The following is a 24642-nucleotide window of genomic DNA, read 5'->3' on the forward strand; positions in this document are numbered from 1 at the left end:
TTTTTCCTGGTCTAGCTCTAGAATCTGCGATTTCTTAATGAGCCCTGGTGCCATTTACTAGAGAATGGTTTTATAATCCAAAATCTGGGCACTGAGTGTACTCATTGCTACTGGAAAGAGCATTAAAATATACATATTTTTAAAAATTGTGTTTGTTTTGGATCCAACCCTTTGCCTGTGCTCTGTAAACTTAATGGTGGAAGCCCATATATTATAGTCTGTGGGTTAAAAATCTTTGTAGAGGACACTACTAATCTGTGTAATATTTATCTGTTAAAGTAATTCCCCATTTATCTTTTAAAAACTGAGATGGATAACTAGCAAGTTTAGATAAAAAGTAACCTTACAAGAAAGTATTCATAAATATGACAGGATAATGTATTTATGTGAATTACAGAAAGGTTCTTACTGCATTGAAAAAAACTCAAGCAGAAAAATCTCTTACATGTACTTAAAATATCATTCAATTTAACAAAATTTAATTTGAGCATAACTTTTCAATATCACCTACCTTGGCCCAGGTTTCCTAGAAAACAGAACCTGAGGCAAACCTTACCTGCTCAAAGTTCACAGAGAGTGCAGTCCCAAGGAAGCAAAAGTGAGAGAAAGGGAACTGAGGCAAGGAAGGAAGAAAATAAATACAGTGTGGAGTGTTGTCAAGTTGACCACAGATTCACAAAGAACACAAGTTGCTAGGTTACGTAGAATATCTCTGGAGAAGTCATATGAAGTACTGGGTGCTCAGGACAGAACATGGCAGGAGGAGAAGGAATTAATCTGTTGACTCCTTTTAATTTAATTTGTAGAGATGGGGATCTTGCTATGTTGCCCAGGCTGGTCTTAAACTCCTGGGCTCAAGTGTTCCTCCCACCTCAGTTTCCCAAAGTTTTGGACTTACAGGCATGAGCCACCACACCTAGCCATTTTTAAAAAAAATCATGACATCCATTGTGCCTATGCATGAATGTATGAATTATTCTGGGGTAAATTGTCTGGAGAGATATGATGATTGTGTCTTTTTTGGTGTGCTTAACCTATCCCTTATCTGGGGAACTCCTTCTCCTTTCTCATGGCCCTCAGGGATTGTCAGTTACAGTGCTCCATTTCACCCCACACTCCCCTTGCAAAGGATAGAGGTGACCACACGACCAAGAATGTCAGTAAGCACCTTCTCTATGTGAAAGAAAGCCTGTCTGCAATAGGAGAGATTGAGACAGGCAGCTTTGAGAGACAGTATGAGATCCTGGATTCATCTGTACCTGAAACTAGAGTACCTCCAAAACTTCCAGGTCACACAAGCCAATAGTCTTTTTCATTGCTTACGCTTATTCGAGTTGCATTTGTGTAGTTAAAGTGTCTTGGCTAATATAGGAACTTTCACAAAATGCACAAACTTGGGCTCCAAGTCTGGAGTTTTTGAGATAGAAGATCTGAAATATAGCTGAAACATTCTCCAAACTCTATATCCTTGCCCAAATGAAAAGCCATTTTTTTTTAAACTTCAAGTTCACAGGAGAGATTTAATCATATTCAGTTCATGGTATGTTATCATTATTGGTTCATGCAGTGTCGAAGTCCCGCTCTCATTTTATTTCATTTTACTGTCATACTCCTCTCCCTTTACCACTGCCCCAAAGGCCACCATTCTGATGTAGTTAACATACATCAAGTATTAAGGATCCATCTATCTTCCTATATGTATATTTAATCCGTGGTTGAATTGTTGGACAGCCTTCCATTGTGTGCATCTGCAAGTTTACCAGTCATTTTTTCCTGTGACAGACCCCTGGCTTGCCTCCTTTGTCTTGTTACCAAAAATAACACTACATCAAATATCCTTGAACATGTCGCCCTGTGAATTTGTATGAAATTTCTGTGGATTCATACGCAAGATTGGGACGACTGGCTTGTGGAATACACACCATAGAACCAAGTAGCGGCAGCAGTTCTCCAGCGGGGCGGCACCATTCTGCACACCTATAGCGCCATGTTCCTGCCACTTTAAAAAGCATTCCTGGTCAGGCTCGGTGTAATCCCAGCACTTTGGGTGGCCGAGGCGAGTGGATTGCCTGAGCCCGCGGGTTCAAGACCAGCCTGGCCAATTTGAGGAGACTTCATCCCTGCAATAAACACAAAATTAACCGGATGTGGTAGCGCGCACCTGTAGTTCCAGCTACTTGGAAGGCTGAGGCGGAAGGATGGCCAGAGCCCAGCAGGTCGAGGCTGCGGTGGCCAGGAGCGTGCCACCATATTCCAGTCTGGGCGATGGAGTGAGACCCCCAACTCAAAAAAAAAAAAAAAGAAAAAAAAGCATTCCCCAGTTAATTTTTGTCAGTCTAATAGTTGTAAAGCATCCCATTGTCATTTAAATTTGTATTTTTCTAATAATCATTGATTTGTTACATTTTAAATTCTGATACAAAAGGGCACTGCAATAATAGAGTGATTTTTTTACTTCCAAAAACCAAATATAAGTTAACCAGTAATTATCTGAGTTAATAAGTGTACTACAGTGTTAAAATTGCCTTTTGTGTTATTATAGCACAACATTAAATTAACTTGAATAGTCTCTGCTTGCCTAAAAAGTAAAATGATGGAGAACAAAAACCCCAGATTTACTTTATGAATAAATATAAAAAGAATAATATTCAATTAATGTCTTACTTTAAGAACCTAGGCCAGGCACGGTGGCTCATGCCTGTAATCCCAGCACTTTGGGAGGCTGAGGCGGGAGCATGGCTTGATCCCAGGAGTTTGAGACCAACCTGGGGCAACATAGCGAGACTGTCTCTAAAACAAAAAGTTGGGTGTAGTGGTGCATGCCTGTAGTCTCAGCCACTCAGGTGGCTGAAGCGGGAGGATTGCTTGAGCTCAGGCTATGGTGAGCCTTGATTGTGCCTCTGCACTCCAGACTGGGCAACAGAGTGAGATTCCGATTCAAAAAAACAAAAACAAACAAAAAACACCTTGAAACTCCACCCGATAATTAAAGGAGTCCAGTTGATGTGTACTCTCAAAATAATTTTATGTGTTTTTTTGTTTGTTTGTTTTTTCTTGTTTGCTTGTTTTGTAGAGATGGGATATTGCTATGTTGCCCAGGTTGGTCTTGAATTCCTGTGCTCAAGTTATCCTTCCACCTTGGCCTCCCAAACTGCTAGGATTACAGGCATGAGCTACTTGTGTGCAGCCTCAAAATAATATTTGAGTGAAAGGTAATTTTTTTTTTTGAGTTGGCATCTCACTCTGTCGCCCAGGCTGGAGTGCAGTGGCACACTTACAGCCACCACAGCCTTGATCAGCTGGGTTCAGGCAACCCTTCTGCCTCAGCCTTCCAAGTAGTTGGAACTACAAGCATGCACCACCATGCCCGGCTAATTTTTTAATTTATTGTAGAAAGGAGGTCTCGTCAAGTTGCCTGGGCTGGTCTCGAACCTGTGAGCTCATCTCGGCCTCTCAAAGTGCTGGGATTATAGGTGTGATTTTTAGGTAATTTAAAAAAGAAAATACATTTCCAGGTCATATAAAATTTAGATCATTAACTTTTGAACATTTCTGTCTTAGAAATGAAGGATAATACAGTACTGCAATGGTCAAGGAGGCTCTTGACTCCCAATAAATCACAATGCTTTTCTGTGAGTGAAAACAAAAAGATGTCTTAGAGTATGGAGATAGATACCACAAAACTCTAAACTCTATTACACAAACAGGGGTTGGAGGACTTAAACTTTTCTTTTCCTTATTATTTAAAAACCCTTGACTGGTCTTCAAAGTAGAGAAGAACATACTTCATTACAAATATCATAGCAAGTTTGTAGCTTCTTTGATTTTATACTTGTGAGAACTAGTTTCAAAGTATAAGTTCTCAATTCAATTCTTTGAATCAAGTTGAAAAAGAAAACTGTGCCAAGGAGAAAGTGTCAACATCTAAAGAGTAATGCTTAAAATTCCTCTAATGGTGACTGCCACGTGGGCATGTGGGGCTGTCATAAGATCCTAAGATATCCCCAGTTAAAAAAAAAAAAATTCTGTCTTTTCAGTGAGACTGTGGGAAAACAGGTACTTTCTACATTTCTGGGGAACACTGGTACAACACCCCTATGAGGTTTTGGCAATGTCTTTCACATTTCCATATGATCATATCTGAGGTAGATACCCTCAGATCTGGGAAAGTTCTGTTCAGTTTGGACTCATTCTGGATGTTATTTCTTCCCAAAAGGAACTGGATATACATCTCAGTATGTAAGAACACAAAGGTACTGCTTAGAGACAAAGAACTTTGAGTATAGAAAGTTGTTCTGAACCCAAGAAGTAAGAAGCTGGTGGCAGGTTCAGCACAATGAACTCAAGAAAAGCTAAACCCATTGGACCAGGGAGACATCTAACTAAAAATCTAAACTTTTGAGCCATTGCAGATGCTGATTTTGAGAATCATTTTGAGGGACTTGTAAGAAAGCAGTCATCCCTGGGTAAACTGGTGTGTGACAAGGGCAGAGTACATTACTTGGAGAAAGGTCATTAAAACCCAGATAACACGGGAAGGGAAATCCAGTTAAGAACAGAAACATCCCCTAAGAGTTGACTAAGAATTTCCATCCCTTCTTTAATGAAGAGACATTGAAATATGATATCAGAATGCCTCTGTGCATTGTTATAGTATCGGGTATGGGTATAATTAATGAACTGCTTGGGTTTTCTTTTATACTGTAATTCAGTCAGTTTCAATTGGTCCTTGAATTGTTTCTATAAAGCCCCAAGCTAACGAACCCTCAAGTATCATTATAGATAATGATCAAGACTGAGTGACACACATCGACAGTTACAGTCAGTTGCTCAACTGAGGTGACCAGGTGGCCTCTATTTGCTGGCAGCATGATGCCCGGGTGTTCTATCTGGAGTATTGCCTGTTATAATGGCACAGGGCAAGGAGCGATGTTCATATGGTTACTGGCCCCACAAGAAAAGGGCACTTTATGTTTAGTATATTCTGTTCCAGAAGGCAAGGAAGTATGTGATTTATTATAGAAATAGTGTCATATAAAGAATCATTTTTTAAAAAAGTTTCAATGCTCTAAAGCATTGGTTTTTCTCATATTACCATGCATCTGAATCACTTAGAGTGCTTGTAAAGCATAGATCGTTGGATCCCACCCTAGACTTTCTGATTCAGTAGGTCTGGAGTGGGGCCCAAAAATTGGCATGATAAGCTTCCCTTATTAGGAACATCATGTGTGAATGTCTTATTCCTCATGATGCTGAAGAAATATTGTCAAGTGATTTGGAAAGCAGGGTGCTCATTGCAGCAAACTCTACTTCCTTTCCAGCACCAAGGGCTCCCAGTGATATAGGCCAAAGGATGCCAAAGTGGGGTCCTGTCCAAGAAGCCAAGTGAGTTCTTGGCTTACAGCCGTACATTGCTGGTGTTTTATTTTTATAGCTATTTTTTGATTATATGCTAAGCAAGGGGTGGATTATTCATGGATTTTCCAGGAAAGGGGAAAGGAGTTCCCAGAATTGAGGTTTCCTTTCCTTTTTAAGCCATATAGGGTAACTTCTGGAAGTTGCCATGGTAATTATAAACTGTCATGGCTCTGGTGAGGGTGTTTTTTAGCATGCTAATATATTCTAATTCTCATATAATGAGCAAAAAGGGCAAGCAGAGGTCACTTTGTGTGCCATCTTGATCTCAGTTGATCTTGGCTAGCTTTGACCAGTCTTCTCACCGCATTCTGTCCTGTCAATGTGGTTCGAGCCTCATGACCTTTGTTCTGGGAAACTAGTCCGGCCTAATCCCTGTCTCACTGAGAGACCCAAGAAACCAAGAAACTTAAAAAGCCATATTTGCTGTAAAAGTAGTGTTTAGTTCACTATATTTTATGTATTCCTACCTCATATTCATTGTACTTTATGAAATCTTAGTACTTTAAATCCTACCTCAGACCCCGTAGAATTAGGCATATGTCGGGTGCCGGGTAGCGACTGATTGTGTAGTTATATAATGTCTTAAGTAGTGTTTATATTTAGAACTCTTGGGTTAAGCATTGTTAGTCCCAATTGCCATGCTGACTTCTGCTTTTACAACGGGATGTAAATGTTAAAGCGATAAGCCCCTTTCAGACATTCCTTTGCAGCAGACTTGGAGGCGCTAGTAACCCCCTGCCTGCTTGCTCAAGTTAATTTATATGCAGTGACTGTATGAACCTAACTTATCTGACATTCCACTCTGCCCGTTAAGTGGGTTTCTGTCAATCACGGGCAGTCAGGTTGAAGCCCACGAAAGGCACCTACCAATCCCAAGTGTTCCCGTACCCATTAGGAGAAATCACCCAATCATGTAAAACCAAGTTTAAAGTTCTTTCCCCTCCCTCTGTAATGATGTATAAAAACTGCTTGCCATACTGGATCGGGGCTCTCGTCCCTGAAGCCACAGCCGGCTTTGTACATGAGCCCAGACTCGAGCCTGAATAAAGACCCTTGTGTGTTTGCATCAGAGCTGGCTCTTTGGTGGTCTCTCGGATTTTGAATTTTGGGTTTAACACTCACCAGGACCACTCTGCTGTACTTTCTCCATCCTTCCAGCAACACCCACCTACAAACTGGAACCTAAAATGGGAGTTGCCTCTTGACTTTCACACTTCTCTTCATTAATTTCTTTCCCTTTCCTTTCCTGGGACGTATGCATGTAAAACAACTGTGAATAATTCATGACAATAGAATTGAACAATTAGGCTTTAGGAGTTTAAAGAAAGGAGCAATCAGGAAAGACCCACGGTGGAATTAAAATATAAGCTCGACTTTGACAGAGGGACGCAATTGGCTAATCAGGCAGAAGACAGCATACATTTCAGACCAAGGCAGCCTCTTGAACAAAGAAAGGCCCAGAATCAGGACAGTGGAAAGACAGGCCTGAGAGAGGCATGTACTAGGGAGTACAAAGAAGGGGGATTGAATGGGAAAGGTGGGGTAGCAGAGCCAGGCTGAGTTCAGAGTTGACTTAGGAAATGGGAAGGTGTGGAAGGTTCTATGGTGATTAAAGGCCTGTTTCAGGAAGATTAGTTAGGCAGTAGCATGTGCGGGATGGCTTGACAGTGAAGGCCACCTAGCAGGCTGCTCTGGAAATTCAACCTGTATGAGCCAGCACTATTCTCCTTAACAACCTGAAATGCGTCTAATCCACCATCCAAGGCATACCTAGACATTATTACCTCAGTCTGGGCAAGTGCGGCCACATCCTGTTCTGTTCACATCTTAAACTTTCTAAAAATCACTTTCACTTACACTATTGCAGGTGATTGTTCAAACTGGTTTATTTATACCTATCTCAAAACATTATCTTACCAAGCTCGCAATTTTATTCTTTCCATTTTGCAGCATTGGTTATTACTTCTCAATTAGGCTCTCATTTCCTTGTACACTTCATTTTCTCATCCAAGTTTTTTCTTTCCTGCCTCAATAACTTTTCTCCTCATTGTATAATCTAAACCAATACTATCTCTATGTTCTTTTTCTACCCGGCTTAGCTTAGAGGTAAGCATTTTCTTTTGCCTGATGATCAAACTCACAAAAATATACAGTGACAGATGGTTTTTTCCCAGTGGTGTTGCCACTTAATTTTTGTCATTTATGATTCATAGTTCATCTCAGAATAAAAACAGGATATTTTCCTCGTTTAACAAGGGAATCTGAGTACATAGTCCCTCATGTTTGTGTGTGCAACCCCCATTTCCCTAGACCCTATTGATGAAGCAGCAGTTGTGTGACTCAATCTTTTTTTTCTTTTTTCCTTTCTGTAGAGACAAGGCCTTTCTATGCTGTCCAGGCTGGTCTTGAACTCCAGGCCTCAAACGATCTTCCTCCCACCTTGGCCTCCCAAAGTGCTGGGATTTCAGTGTGAGCTACTGCTCCGGCTGTGATTTAGCTTTTATCAGTAAGAGATGGAGACCTCTTAGGTGTTTGCTTCGGAGGGTGTCTTCCAACTTCTAGCATCCTCATTTGCCCTCCCAAAATCAGCCACATGGTTCCCCCCACCTTGAAGTTGCCTTCCAGGCTCAATGCTCGTGGTTCCTTAATTCCATCCTCAATGACTGTCTTGCCACTCTTCTTTCCCAGCTGGCCTTCTTCCTGAGCTCCAAAGCAGATGTGCTGTGTGCTCTATGGGGTGCAGCGGCTCTGTTTTTCATGACTCCCCCACTTCCAGGGAACAGAGCACAGCCCAAAGGTCGGGCTGAGCATTCATTACAGGAACATCTCACCATGCTGCCTCATGGGTCAGAGGAAGGGATCCTCTAAGTATGTTGTTCAAATGCACCCAGATCAAGCATGTGAACATTAATTCTCCTCTCAGGGAACAAGCAGGATCAGGAATGACACTGCATGGTATATGTCGCAGATTTCATAAACTTTAGGCAGTTATACAATGGTTTCTACAACCGCAAAATTTTATCTTTGGGAAATTTGGAAATGATGGTGGGGTACATTTCCCCAACCCTCCTGTATCTTACCCTCTCCCGAAATCTAGCTGTATGGGGGGTTGGGTAAGCAAAAAAACAGGTATTTTTTTTGGAGGGTGGGCCTCTTGTAGTTCAGGCTTTTTCCACTAGGTAAGTGTTCTAGGAACCCATCAGCATCAGTGTACCAGCTGGTGTTGTGAGAAGCTGCATGTGGCTTTAGTTAATTTTTTTTGAGAGTCTTAAAGCCTGTTTGCCCATTTCATGATGGGTGATTTACCAGCACACCTGCCCACATCGCTCTGAGTGTTCAGCAGTTTTTGACCAAAAAATGGCAGAACCCCCATGTCCCACCCCTCCTATTTACCTGATCTCACCTCAAGCAACATTTTTTGTTTCCTCAGATGAAAAACAGTCCTCAAAGGGAAACATTTTGCTGATGTGGAAGAGGTGAAAAAAAAAAAACCCAAGAAACCAAAAACAAACAAAAGTCAGAAGCATTAAAAAGCAGCAAAATGGACGAGCTCAAAAACTGTTTTGAGCAGGGGAAAAAGCGCCTGGATAGAGGTATTGCATCAAATGGAGAGTACTGGCAGGGCATAGTAGCTCACACCTGTAATCCCAGTAGGCAAAGGTAAGACAACTATCTGAGCCTAGGGGTTCTAAACCAGCCTGGGCAACTTGGTGAGATCTAGTCTCTACAATAAATCAAAAAATTAGCCAGGCGTGAGGGTGCACGCCTGTAGTTTCAGCTTCTTGGAAGGCTGAGATGGAAGGATCACCTGAACCAGCAGGTCAAGGCTGCAGTGACCGTGAGTGTGCCACTGCACTCCAGCCTGGGTGACAGTGAGACTCTGATTAAAAAAATAAACAAAAAACAAAACCCCAAACCAAAAAAACCCCAAACAAAACAGAGAATACTTCATTTGAAGGTGACTGAAGTTTAAACATGTAAGAATAAATCACTATTTTAAATGAGTAAATTCTGGGTTTTTTTGCTTCACCCTTGTATATGGACTCAGTGTGTCCAGACACGATTAACTGAGGTCCTCATTCAAAGCCACTAGCTTTACTAACAAAATGCCTAAACTTCCAATGTACACAAATTGGATTCCATTCATTCATTCAACATGTATTTTTTGAACATCTACTCTGCTAGGCATTGTTCTCAGCACTTGGTTTACAGTAGTGAAGAAGACAGACAAACTCTCCACTCTGAGAATGTATGCTTTCATAAAAGAGACAGAGTTAACAAATAAGCAGATAATTTCAGAGTAATAAGTGCTGTGAAGGAAATAACACAAAGTATTATGATAGTGATGAGAACAGTGAGGGAGGTGTCTCTGAAGAAGTGACATTGATCTGACACCTCTAGAATAAGGAAGAGACAACCATGAGAAGCCCTAGACAGAGAGTACTTCAAGCAGGTGGCAGAATAGCGTAAAGACCTGAGATGGAAGTGGAAGTCCCAGTGAGCCTGGAATGTCATGTACAAGCGGGGGACTCAAAAATCCAGGAATTTTTAAATAAAAGATTGTGTATCAAATCTTACATGCTTAAACTTCAGTCACCTTCAGAGTGTTCTCCATTTGATGCAATACACCTATAGAGATGCTGTTTCCACTGCTCAAAACAGTTTTTGAAACCATCCATTTTGATGCCTTTTAGTGCTTCTGCTGTTTTGTTTTTTTTCTCACCTCTTATACACTGGCAAAATGTTTCCCTTTGAAGTCTTTTTTCATCTGGAGAAACAACAACAACAAAAAAATTGCTCAGGGCAGGATTGAGTGAATAGGGAAGGCGGGTCACAGGGATACTCAGTCCCTCACAATGACCAATTTACTTTCGGTCTCTGTGGATTTGCCTATTCTGGACATTTCATAGAAATGGATTCATGCAGCCTATTGTGTCTGGCTACTTTCATTTAGCATAATGTTTTCAAGATTCATTCATGTTGCAGCATGTAACAGTACTTCATGCCTTTTTTATGGCAGCATAGTATTTCATGTTATGTATATGCCACATTTTGTTTATCCATTCACCAGCTAATGAGCATCTAGGCTGTTTTGCTTTTTGACTGTTATGAATAACACTGCTAAGAGCACTCATGTACAAGTTTTTGAATGAACATGTGCTTTCATTTCTCTTAGGTATATAACACGAGTGCTCATGTACTAGTTTTGAATGAACATGTGCTTTCATTTCTCTTGGTTATATACCCAAGAGAAATGAAAGCACATGTTCATTCAAAACTAGGTTATATGGTAGATTATATGGTAACCTCATGTTTAACTTATTGAGGAACTGCCCAACTCTTTTCCAAAGTGGCTGCACCATTTTACATTCCTGCCAGCATCATATGAAGATTCCAATTTCTTTGTATCATGGACAACACTTGTTATTTTCTGTTTTTGTGGTTCTAGCCATCCTAGTGGGTGTGACATGGTATTTTATTGTAGTTTTGATTTAGATTTCCTTAATGACTAATGATGTTGAGCATCATTTAATGCGCTTAGTGGTTATATGCATGTATTCTTTGGAGAATGTCTATCCAAGTCCTTTGCACACTTTAAGACAGGATTATTTGTCTTTTTATTGTTGAGTTGAAAGAGTTCTTTTTATATTCAGAATACTTGGCCCTTCAGAAATACACGATTTGTAAAAATTTTCTCCCATTCTGTAAGTTGTCTTTTCACTTTCATGTTAGTGTCCTTTGATCTTATATAAATTTTTAAAAGCTCACTATGTTACAGCTATGTAGAAAATGGACTACTGAGATAAGAGATGATGATGGTTTGGTTGGAAGAGAAGGTTCTGGCTTTAAATTATTATTGTCAGTTCTAGGTAGGCAGTGTTTAATCAGTTGTCTAAAATATCATTCCACTATATTGTTTTGAACCCCAAATAGAAAATTATGATACAATTATTCATGCAACTTGTCTATAGACTCAAGAATCAGCCCTACTATGTGGTCTCAAGTGGCTCTGGGTTTGTTACACAAGTTCTGACCAGGACTTTTTTTTTTTTTTGGATTGAATCTCAGGCTGGAGTGCAGTGGCATGCTCATGGCAACCACAGCCTCCACCTGCTGGCCTCAGGGGATCCTTCTGCCTCAGCTTTCCAAGTAACCGGGACTACAGGCACGTACCACCACACTTGGCTAATTTTTAAATTTTATTGTAGAGACAAGTTCTCACCATGTTGCCCAGGCTGGTCTTGTACTCCTGGGCTAAGGCAAATCTTTCCATCTCAGCCTCCCAAAGTGTTGTGATTACAGGCATGAGCCACTGCATCCAACCTAACCAGGATTTTAGATTTTAAAGTCCCAAATTGCAAATCTCACCTATAAAAAGATGGTAAATTATATCAATAATCTTATTAATAAATGAATGGAATGGACAGGAATTGAAGTGCTCTTGCTCTCTCTCTCTCCCCTCGCCCCCTGGAGACAGCTCACTAAAGCCTGGAACTCCTCATGTGATTCTCCTGCCTCAGCCTCCTGAGTAGTTAGGATTACAAGAATGTGCCACCACACCCAGCTAGTGTTTTTTTTTTTTTTTTTTTTTTGGTAGGAATGGGTTCTTGCTGTGTTGCTCAGGCTGTTCTCAAACTCCTGACCTCAAGTTGTACTCCCATCTTGGCCTTTCAGAATGCTGGGATTACAGGCATGAACTCACCAAGCCCAACCTGGAAGCTCTTAAGGTAAAGGGAATATGCCATTTTTGGGGGGGAAGTTGAGGTAGAAAAAATAATTCAAAGGCCTGTGTTTGGACCATTCATCCCAAGCAATGAAGTTTCCTTAGGAAATCAAGTAGGGATTGGGATGATTTGAATTTTATTCTTCAGTCTGACTGTGAGAGCAGAAGTGGAAAAATGAAAGCAAAATAAAAGAAGACAAAATGATTACCTGAAGGGAGAATAAACACTTAGGAAAAAGGATGAGTGCTTAGTTAAGAGACTAGGCATTTAGGAAGGTCAATTTGAGCTCTTGAGGTGAGGATGGGTATACACAAGAGGAGCAGGAGGTCTACCAGGTCCAATTGTTCGTAAAGAGGGGATTAGAAAAGGTGAAGATATTTTAACTATTACTAGTTCAGGAGTAGTGACAGGGCCCAATAAAAACAAAAGAAAAGAGATCAGATCTCTTACTGAAATAATCCTCCCTACCTACAAGAAGTCAGATCCAGAAACAAACTGAAGGCTCGCCTGAAAGGTGCAGATGAAAAATCCAGATCAAGAGTGATTGGAGCAAACTTTTGAGGACTGGAACAGTTTGTCTTTTTGTTTTGTTTTGCTTTGTTGTTGTTGTTTGTAGTGAGGAGATTGTGCTCTGTTGTCTAGGCTGGTCTTGAACTCCTGGATTCAGGAAATCCTCCCATCTCAGCCTCCCAAAATGCTAGGATGGCTCTGTTTTGTTGTTGTTTGTGTTTGTTTGTTTGAGTCGGGATCTCACTCTGCTGTCCAGGCTGGAGTACAGTGGCACAATCATGGCCTACTGCTGCCTTGACCTCTTGGGCTCAAGTGATCCTACTGCCTCAGCCTCCTGAGTAGCTGGAAAAAAGGCACGTGCCACCACACACAGCTCATTTTTTCATTTTTGTAGAGATGAGGTCTTGCTATGTTGCCTAGCCTGGTATCGAACTCCTGGGCTCAAGCAATCTCATGGCCTTGGCCACCCAAAGTGCCGGGATTATAGGCGTGGGCCATCACATCTGGCTGAAAAGGGGTACAGTTTTAATAAGTGGTCACAAGGAATTTGGACAGATTTGAGAGGGGGAGACCAGGTAGAAAAGCATAAAACATTCAATAGTTGTTAAATGGGTTAGATTCAGAAACAGACAGTTAATGCAGATGGCAAGCAGATTTTGCCTGTGACTTGAGGGCACATGTCAGAGAAATTTATAGAGTTGGCATTCTAAGGGAAGGCATAGCAGATATGAAAAATATAAAAGGAGAGCCAGACAGATCAACACCAAATCTAGGCTTAGATTGGATGCTGGTTTGATAGGATAATATCTCCTCGGTGGGTCTACCCAACATGGATAGGAGAAGGTAGCTAAGATTTGTTTGAACAGTATGACTTTGACAGCCCTAGACTTTATTGATTTCATTTCTGTCACCAAGGTATACCATTACACACCAAACCTAGAGGAATATACTAGAAAAAAACATTTTCTGGGTCAGAAAACAAAGAGAAAATAAAGAAAAGCCCTCAATTTCAGCCCTACATGTGTTAGAAAAGGAACTAAACCAATTAAGAAGTAGATTAAATTTTTAGAAATTCAACTAAGTCTTTCTGGAAGGGGCAGAGTAACAGCAGAAGGAATGGAACATTAGAGGCATATACTGGTACTTCACTGAAAGATATCCTAGACATGAATACTAGCTAAGGCATAGAATGTTCAAAAGTGGAAGAAAGAAAATGAAGGAGCCCATTGGAGAGAAATTGATTCCTATAGACTACCAGAGACACAGTCTGAGGCGTCAATAATCATTCATTTCCGGAATCTGCCAAGGTTGATTCTTCAGCCGAATTAAATATGATGACTAGGTGAAAATCCCTTCCCCAGACAGATTTTACAACCCTATGCTGTAAAATGCTGCAATTTCCTAGCAAAAGGCAATGACAGTCCCTTTCATGGCTCAGCCTTGAAAAGGCCTGCTGATGGTTGTTGATGAGGCCACATTCCATTCTGTTCTAGGATGCCAGAAACATGGGATTCAAAGGAAAAACAGATAATCAGAGATTATAAATAAGTAGAAAAGTGGGGACACATCAAATAAAGCCTAGTGTTCTGGGCTGACACCAGTTCAAGTTTCTAATTTGGCAATGTTTCAAACACTTTGATCTTAGAAAAAAGGCTATTTGCAGATCCCTAGCACCTTCTTCCAGCCCCCCACCCCTAGATATATAAATATATAGTGTCAAAATTAATAACTAGTTAAGAGGCTGATCCCAATTCAGTGTAAATTCAGACAGTGAATTTCAGTTAACTAGCCAGACTGACTTGCATCATGGAGAGTTTACACCAAGTTATTTTTGTGCTGATCTCCTTCCATCCAGTACCACTGAATCTCAGTTCACATCTTTGACAATGCTTAATCTGGGCTCTAGGATTTTATGTGATAAGATTGGCTTGCTTTCTAGATTTGGTGGGCCAGAGGCCAGTGCTGCAATAATCTTCTGTATCCTATTTAATCTCGCAGCCTTGAAACATGGAACAAAGTGGAGATATATTCATCTTTGAAAGTCCTAAAGGCCCTGTCTCCATCCATCCCACAGAAGACAGCACCACCCTACCTGGTAGTGAAGAACTCCCTAGCCAAAACCAGCAAACTAAGAAATCAGGGAGAAGAAAATTCAGACTTCAACTTCTTTGGGTTTTTAACTACCAAGTGCATGAGAGTATGCTTTTGGATTTAATTCTTTTGACCTCTAAAATCCTTGGACTAATTTGCATGGAGATTTAATTTTTAACTGTAATTTCCTCCCAGGAAAATCTATTTAAAAAGGCAGTTAATATTCAAATTCGGGACTTTGTTTGTTGTTGGCATTTTTATGATTGGAGTGTTTTATGCTGTTATTTTGATCTCATTGCCAAACCTTTGATGAGTGATATTGGACAATGTGGCTGGACATAGTTTGGGAAGGGAAGTAGCATAGAGAAAGAATTTCTAGAATTTTTTGAATTCAGGTTTTAGAATTAACTTAATTAATGTACTATTCTGACCCAGTTTAGAGGTAGAAATAAAATTAAGCACTGCCCACCAGCATCCCAGAAGAGCCGTGGTGGTTGGTGTTGGGGAGTAATCTTTTGAAGGTGGGCTGGAGTTGCTGGGAGAGATGTTTCATCTTGTCCCCCAAAGAGGGCAGTTGCACCACTAGTTAATGGTTAAGGCTAAAAGCAAACATCTGGGGAATGGTGGAAAAGGGAGCTCCTTCCTGTGACTTGCTGGTAACCTTCCTGCCTCATAACCTATCATCCCAGATCTTGTCAGAATTACAGCCAGTGCAGGAATAATGCCAGCATGCTCTTCCCATTGCCCCCCTCTTGGAGATCTGCCTGCCTGCCTGCCAAAAATGCTGTTCTGCCCTATTCCTCTATGCCACAGGTATTGCAGGAGCTGGCCCTTTCTTCCCTGCACAGGAGGTCTGAGGTGGTCCACATCACCTGGGGCTGAGTAGGGATCCTGTGTAGCTGTGGGTTCACTATTAGGATGCCTTTCTACCTGCAGAAAGAAGAATGAGCTGTCAGTATTAGCTCTATTACAGATAAAGGTAATATTTTGATCTCCATTGTCTTTCAGTTGGTTCTTAACTTGGGGCAGGAATATCAGTGTCAGTTATTGGACTCTAACTCTGACTATTAGAATTACTATGCGTTTTTGGAGGTAGAGATGACAGGGCTTGCTGATGAATGAGCTGTGGGGTATGAAGGAAAAGGACAAATCAAAGATGATTCCTGGGTGTCTGCTTTGAGTGACTTGATAAACGATATTTAACGATAATAGAAGCCCTAAGTCTGCGGCTAGAGGTATACATGTGGTAAGGATGGCTAGTGTGTATGTAGGGGAGCTAAACGTGTGGTAAAGCATGGGAGATTTACATACAAGGGGGACTCTAAACACCTGAAATGTATTTCTCAAAAATTGTGTATTTGTTCTTACGTGTTTAAACTTCAGTCCCTTTCAAAGGTGAAGCCAAACAAACAAAGTCAACTTTTTCAAGAACCCTTTGCAGTCTTGAAGACATAGCAGATCATTTATCAGGGTATTTGCACACTGGCAATAGTCAACTTGCAGAATTGGGATGATGGTTCCCTCAGCCAGGCTTGGCCCAGTGGTTTGGATCACCCTGTGCAGACAGGATGGTGCAGATTAAAAAAGAACCTTGCCAGTGGCTGTTTCAGGTGAAAAACATCTCATACATTTTATAAAATAAAGGCCATTTACTACTGTGCAGAAAAACTACTGTGGTACGGGCTGAAACAGACATTCAAAAAGGAAGAGGATGACAAAACAGACAGACATGGACGGATCTGTCTGAACGGAAGTTGTGCCCGTGTCTCCTTTAGTTTTGCCAGAAGCAATTTCAACAAATTATGTTAGCAATTTTCTCACCCTTCTCTCTGCAGACAAACAACAATTTATACTAAATAAAAATGGCTTACTTTTTCTTTACCGCATACTACTTTTGGGGGGCTTATTTTAAGGAAACTAATATGCATCATGAATTCTTTTTTTTTTTAGTGTTAGAACTAAAAGGCATAATCTATTTGTTGTTTTTAACATCATTCAATATTTACTTTTTTGTTTAATAATGTGTTACTTTTTTTGTTGCTGTTGCTTTCAGGTAAACTCAGATAACTTTGTTTAATGCAAAATGATAACAGATCCTTAATCCATGCTGTATTCAAATTACTTTCATTGAATAAAAAGCTCTCTAAAACATAGAGGCCTTTAAACTTATGTATGTATTAATTCTTTATTTTATTTTATTTTTTGAGTCAGGGTCTCACTCTGTCACCCATGCTGGAGTGCAGTGGCACATGCACAACTCATCACAGTCTCGACCTCCTGGTCTCAAGCTATCTTCCCACCTCAGCCTCCCCAGTAGCTGGGACTACAGGTGTGCACCACCACACCCAGCTAGTTTTCTGTAGAGATGGGGGTCTCACTATGTTGCCCAGGTTGGTCTTGAACTCCTGGCCTCAAACAAGTCTCCTACCTTTGGCCTCTCAAAGTGCTGAGATTACAAGCATGAGCCACCAAACCCAGCCTGCATGTATTAATTTTGACTGTTAAACACATTCCATTTTAGGTACTATTGTGTATTAATGGGCTATGCTAGACTATGCCATGTAACAAATTAACCCCCACTCGTGGCCTAACATGAGTTTAGTTTAGTTTCTCTCACAGCACATGTTTTGTTTGGGTCAGTAGGAGACTGTCTTCTACACAGTCTTTCGAGAACCTGAGCTGATGGAGACGCTGCCTCATCCCGCATCATCTGGAGAACGAGGCCACCTTAGTTGCAGCAGTATAAGTGACAGTTGCCGAGTCACCCTCCATCCTTACATGCTTTGGTCCAGAAGTAACACTCATGGCATTGACTCACTAAAAGGTCCTTTATTCTATCACAATGTCCTTTTGGGTTAAGATGTTTAAAGTCTCGACACTCACTTAATCCAGAACCTTCTGGTTGAATAATCTTCTCTTTAGGTGTGTCACCCTCAGTTCCTTTTTCTTAGGCAAATTCCAGTTTTGGCAGCCTTTTCTATCTGTCAGCATTTTTCGTTACAGATGGAAAACTCAATTCTAGCTCATTTAGATGGGAAGGAAATCATGAAGGGAGATTAGAAGGTAATCACTGGCAAGGTTGGAAGAACAGGTTCTGGGCTGAGCCACCACCAAACCCAGAATCAACTGCCTTTGTTGCAGTGGGAAAGCTGCAGTTCCCACTTCTGACCCCAGGTCACGACCTTAGGCCACCTGTGCCTGCAGAATGTCTGGACCTTGCTGTTCTTCAGGTAGTCTGACACCAGGTGCAACTGAGAGCCAGAAACTAAGGTATAGGATCTAACCCTTGACTCTAGAAGTTAGAAAGATTAGGAAAGTTTAAGTTTTATAATTTACTTTGGGGAGACATGGTACACAATGTGGGGAATTATCAAAATGTAGGGTGGTTTCTCAAAAGATGTTCACTTGACCCCCACTCTTTCCTTTTCTAGTCCCATTCTTTCCTTTTCTTTTTCTTTCTTTGTTTTTGAGTCAGGATCTCACTCTGTCACCCAGGCTAGAGTGCAGTGGCATGATCATGGCTTACCTCAGTCTCGACCTGTTGGGCTGGGGCCACCCTCCTACCTCAGCCTCTCGAGTATCTGGGTCTACAGGCACATGTCACTATGCCCAACTTATTATTATTATTATTTTATTTTTTGTAGAGATAAAGTCTTGCTCAGGCTGATCTCAAACGCTTGGGCTCAAGCAGTCCTCCTGACTCGACCTCCCAAAGTGCTGAGATTACAGGCATGAGCAGCCATGCCCAACCTAGATTTTTCTATAGAACTCATTTTACTTGTACTAATAATTTTTTTTCTGTTACAGAAATAATATAACTAGAGATAAAATAGAAGCAATTACACTACTTAACCACCCTACCATAGCTGCTGTTACTATTTTGGTATATTTCCTTTTTGCCTTTTATCTGTGAAGAATTCTTTTATATAAAAGCATGTAACAATTAATATTAATTTTCTAGTTTAATATTAGAACACAAACATTTCCCCCATGTTGTTACATTATCTTCAAAATTATGAATTTTACTGTCTGTGCAGTATGGTGAGAATGGTTACTATGTAAATATAATATTGTGATATGAGTCAATCAGTATAATGTCTCTGATTACAATTGTATGTTTTTCTTTTGTTTTGTCTGAGACAGGGTCTCACTCTGTTGCCCAGGCTGGAGTGCAGTGGTGTGATCCCAGCTCACTGCAGCCTCCACCTCCTGAACTCAAGTGATCCTTCCACTTCAGACTCCCGAGTAGCTGGGACTACAAGCATGCACCACCACATGCTTTTTTTTTTTTTTTTTTTTTTGACTTGAGTCTCACTCTGTTGCCCAGGCTGGAGTGAAGTGGCACACTCACGGCCACGTCAGCATCGACCTGCTGGGCTCCAGCGATTCTTCCGCCTCAGCCTTCCAAGTAGCAGGAACTATAGGCATGTGCTACCATGCCTGGTTAATTTTTTATTTATAGTGGAGACGAGGTCTCACCAAGTTGCTGGGTCTAGTCTCAGACCCACAGGTTCAGGCAATACACTCGCCTCAGCCTCCCAAAGTGCTAGGATTACAAGCATGAGCCACCACACTTTGCCACAATTGCATATTTATTCTTTCAGTTATACTGCAATTAAACCAACATCTTACAGTCACCTTATTTTTCAATTTTCATCAGATGGTGTGATCTTCTAGAGACACAGTCGAACACTGAACATAGATAGGTAAAAGAATGTGAAATTTTCAGGTAATTGTTTTATAAGTACCAAAACATAATCTTCAGATTCTACTCATATGAGACACCCAGGGTAATCAACTTCATGGATACAGAATTTGGGGGAAGGGAGGAGGATTGGGCAGTTACTGTTTAATAGGTACAAGGTTTATTTTGGAACGATGACAACGTTCTGGAGATGTAATGTACAACATAGTGAATATACTTAATGCCACTGAACATGTAAAAATGATTAAAATTGTAAAAATTTTAATGTTATGTATAATTTACATTAAAAAATTTTTTGATTGAAAGAGTCATAGATGGGAAAAAATGAAAAACTGAAAACAACCAGTTTATTCTTTAGAAAAGGGGAATTTAGTATGTATCATCCATGCGGCTGTTAGAAAATTTTTTAAAATTCCAGATTTATTTGCTTATGTCCTCATAAACTTGATGTAGTTTCTAATCATTATATAGACCAGAATTCAATTTTAAACTATACCTAAAAAGAAAAAAAAGTTACACACACTATAGCCTTAAGAAAAATCCATTCATTCATTTGAAATATACAAGGGAAGACCCCTCCAAAAATGGAATTCATTTATTAAAAATTGTGTATCCTTACATGTTTAAACTTTAGTCCCATTCAAAGTACTCTCTGTTTGATGCAACACACCTACTGAGACACTTTTTCCATTGCTCAAAACAGCTTTTGAACTCATCAATTTTGATGTCTTTTAGTGCTTCTGCTGTTTTGGTTTCACCTCTTCCACACCGGCAAAATGTTTCCCCTTAAGGACTTTTTTCATCTGGGAAATAAAAAAAGCTTGCTCGGAGTGAGATTGGGTGAATGGGGGGGGGGGCATGGGGTCATGGCATTTTTTACTCAAAAAAATGAATACTCTGCGTGGCATGGGCAGGTGCATTGTTGTGGTGGAAGAACCGGTCACCTGTTTGCCACAGCTTAGGATGTTTCTTCCACAAGTCGCGATGCAACCTTCCCAAAACTTCCAGATAAAAGCTTTGGTTTGATATGGAGGAACAAAGTCTGAGTGCCCTACAAGGGGCTCAACCTCCAAAAGATAATTCTGGGTTTTTTGGGGGTCCCCCTCATATGTATTGAGCACTCACTGTGTCAGAGAATAATAGGTCTTGTATGAACACAAAGATGTATAACACATGAGACATTTACATTTTTTTTTTCTGAGTTGGAGTCTCACTCTGTCGCCCAGACTGGAGTGCAGTGGCTGCTCCCGGCCACCGCAGCCTCGACCTGCTGGGCTCCGGCGATCCTTCTGCCTCAGCCTTCCAAGTAGCTGGAACTACAGGCGTGTGCTACCACGCCCGGCTAATTTTTTATTTTAGAGATGAGGTCTCGCCAAGTTGCCCAGGCGAGTCTTGAACCCGTGGGCTCAGGCAATCCACTCACCTCCGCCTCCCAAAGCGCTGGAATTACAGGCTGAGCCACCAAGCCCAGCTACATTTACATTTTTTATCAAGAGTTTTTTAAACAGCAGTATGTTGGACTGCCTTTTAAGTTCTATTTAAAGGCACTAGAACCACTGGATCAGTAGTTGAGAGACTTAAGTTTTTTTCACAATTGTAGCACTTGATTTTGGACAAGTTACCCAAACACTATTAGCCTCAGTTTCAGCATTCATAAGGAGAAGTTATTAGAGTAGATGAGAGCTCAGAGGTTTCCTTTCAAACTTCCTGAAAAATACATGAAATGTCCCACAGGTTGTCTGTGAGTGGTAGTCTGTCAAAAAAGAATAAAGAACAAATATACACACATTGATATACCTACACTCACATACGAATGATATTTGCTTTGAGAAAACTTATTGAGTATCCTGTCTAAAAATCATTAAGTACTAATATAACCCTAAAAGCTATCATGAAAAGGACAATTATCTATTAAAAGTTATCTACAGCACTTGTAGTCTTGATCTACTTAGATTCTTTCAAAAAGTTAATCAACCACCAAACAAGGGTTTTTCAAATAGGATCATTTCGTCTTACAATTAGGTAATGGATTCAGTTAAAAGAGAACAGTAAATATTTTTAGGTGCCTAATGGACAGTTGGGCTCTGAACAAGGTACTCTTCAAATGTAATTTAATTTAATTCTCACAGAAAATTGATGAGGGAGGGAAAACCTTGTTTTACAGAAGAGGAAGCTGAAACTGAAGGGTTAAGTAATTTGTCAAAAGCCATAAAGCTAGCAAGTGGCAGAACTTGTTCGCTAACCCTGATCTGTCTGACTCCCAAGGGCAGTGCTTTCCATCACAACCTGTTTTGTAGACCTTTCTCTGGATTTAATTGATATTGACTTTCCTCTTATTATAATAATCATATCTTATTTGAACTAATTTCTCATATCCTGGTCATTATTTTTGGGTGTAGTTGAACCCAACAAAATCATGTAGAGAACTGAGGTGATTTCCAAATAATTGAAGCTTAAACTAGCTTCTTAATTCAATTATTTCTCTTTCTTTCTTTCTTTCTTTCTTTCTTTCTTTCTTTCTTTCTTTCTTTCTTTCTTTCTTTCTTTCTTTCTTTCTTTCGATTGGGTCTTGCTCTGTCACCCAGGCTGAAGTGCAGTGGTGCAATCATGGCTCACTGAAGTCTTGAACTTCTGAATTTAAGCCATTCTCCTGCCTGTCTCCCGAGTAGCTGGGACTACAAGCATGTGCCATCATACCTGGCTAATTTTTTATTTTTGTATAAATTAAATTACATTAAAAATTTTTTATTTTTGTATAGATGGTCTTGCTATGTTGCCCAGGCTGGTTTTGAACTCCTGGCCTCAAGCAATCTTCCTGCTTTGGCTTTCCAAAGTGCTGGGATTATAAGTATAAGCCACCACACCCAGTCCAAACATTTCTTTTTTTAAAAAATCTAAACTGCTAGTTGAAATCTAGCCCATTTATAAAAATACATATATATGTATATGAACTGGCATTAGTAGAGACATCAATATTTCAGGTACAAATAATTTCCTTCAAATTCTTTTCTTTCCCATGTCTGTTTCTAAAATGAGGTAAAGAAGAGCTTTTTCCTCAGAACTCCCAGCTACTCCAGAACATTTGAGTCAAAGTTTCTTTCTGAGTCTAAACCATTTAGATGAATCCCAAAGTAGTTATTTCTTTTTTTCTAAGTTTCTCTTGGGGGCTATTTCATTTTGAATCATTATTATTTAGCATGCAATTAGACTATCAGGCTTGCAAAGACTTTTATAATTATTGTATAATAAATTCTTCCACCAGCTCCTGGGGAGACCAATATTTTTCAGCAAAACAAAATGAGACGTAGATATGTTAATGTACTCAGCCAGAGTGACACACGGCCTTTTCTTAGACATAGTCAGGGAGAGCCGAAGCCATCTTGGATGATTAAAATAGAAACTGTCCCTGGAATGATAACACTGAGCCCTTGCCCTGGTATTTCAACTGCAGAACTTCACTTTGCAAATGAAATGGTAATAGAGGTGACTTAAGAAAAAAGAATCTAGAGGTCCCGATTTGCTACCCAGAATCGACTCACATGTTTTTCCAGTTAGCTTTCAAGGGTTTGTCCTCAAGTTAATTGATTAAAGGCTGATGTAGCTCTTCATTCTTCTTTTTAATTTTTGTTCTGATTTCCAAATGAGAGGCGCAGTGCTGTTCTTCTTGCTACCATTTTGGCTTGCTCTTTAAAATTATTGTATTAACATGAGATTGATGCTAAATAAGAAGTATGAAGGGGCCGGGTGTGGTAGCTCATGCCTATAATCCCCACACTTTGGGAGGTTGAGGCAGGAAGATCACTTGAGCCCAGGAGTTTGAAACCAGCCTAGGCAAAACTTAGTGAGATCTCATCTCTACCAATAAATAAATAAATAAATAAATGAATTAGCCAGGTGTGGCGACACACATCTGCAGTACCAGCTACTCTGGAGGCTGAAGTGGAAAGATTGCCTGAGCCCAGGAGGTCGAGGCTGTGATGAGCCATGATTGTGCCACTGCACTCCAGCTTGGGTGACAGAGTAAGACTCACCCAACTCAAAAAAAGAAGGAGGGTGGGGAGAAGTATGAACAAGAAGTTGCAGCTCTCCATAAACAGACATCCTCCTATATCTGACTTCTGGCCAGAACCACCTGAACATAGGTCTCTGTTATTAAATCGATATTTCTCATTCATTTTACTGAATGAATTCACTCTTGGCAAGAGGAGCTTCCGTCTTTTAATCTTTCTGATGACTAAGCTGAATATGTCTTTGATTTGGATGAATAATTATATAGCTAAGTGAAGGTGGCAAATCTTTGCTATATGGTTAATAAGTAAGACTGTGATGATTTATATTTGATTTCTTGATACTTTGAATTTGAAGTTAATAAACAGACCTCTAGCGTCATATTATAAAATGCCAACTTTATTTAAAATGCAATGGTAGGTCATATGATAATTTGACAGTAATTTCAGATAGCAACAAAGGAAATGAAACACCAGCAGAATCTATTTAAGAAGCTGTGTCATCCTGTACATTTAGATCAGAAAAATGAAACTCCAGTAACAGAAGCACTAGTATGTTTTCTTAAGTAAAATCTGAACAATAGTCTTTATGTTAATTCAATGGTAATTTTACAGATGGCGTATTTATTAATTTCTCTGAAGTATAATTTAGAAATTTTGAAAGACAGATAATTATATTACTTGGCAAATATTAGCAGCCCCCTTTTGTAATTGATTTTTCTCTGAATTTGTCCTTTAAGAATGTTGTCTTAAAATTAATTATGGTGTTTTGTTTAATTAGTTTAATTTAATCTTTTGAATTATATTATCTCTTTAAAAATATTTACATAAGGTCAGGTTTCTTGGGAAATTCAGATTAAATGGAAATAAATTTATGCAACTGATAAATTGAACATATATCTATAGCATACATAAACATGAATTCAAACATTTCTGTTTGACTGCTCCAGTGTGATACCCTTTAGTCTTTATAGAATTAATTGGGAGAAAAATTGAATTAGTAAATGGTGTTTCTGCCACCAGATTAGTCAGTTGACTCATTTCTTGGCAGAGAAAGTGAGGCTGTCCACGTGAAATAGTCGCTGGGCTGGGGACCCAAATGACTGGGTCCAAATGCTGGCTCTGCTGAGGGTGAGTCACTTGATGTCTGTGCATCAGGCCCTGCCCATAAAATGCTATAATGATA

The sequence above is a fragment of the Carlito syrichta genome, unplaced genomic scaffold (assembly GCF_000164805.1).
Source record: "Carlito syrichta isolate Samal-C Ts95f unplaced genomic scaffold, Tarsius_syrichta-2.0.1 Scaffold288891, whole genome shotgun sequence".
In the NCBI taxonomy this organism is placed as follows: Eukaryota; Metazoa; Chordata; class Mammalia; order Primates; family Tarsiidae; genus Carlito; species Carlito syrichta.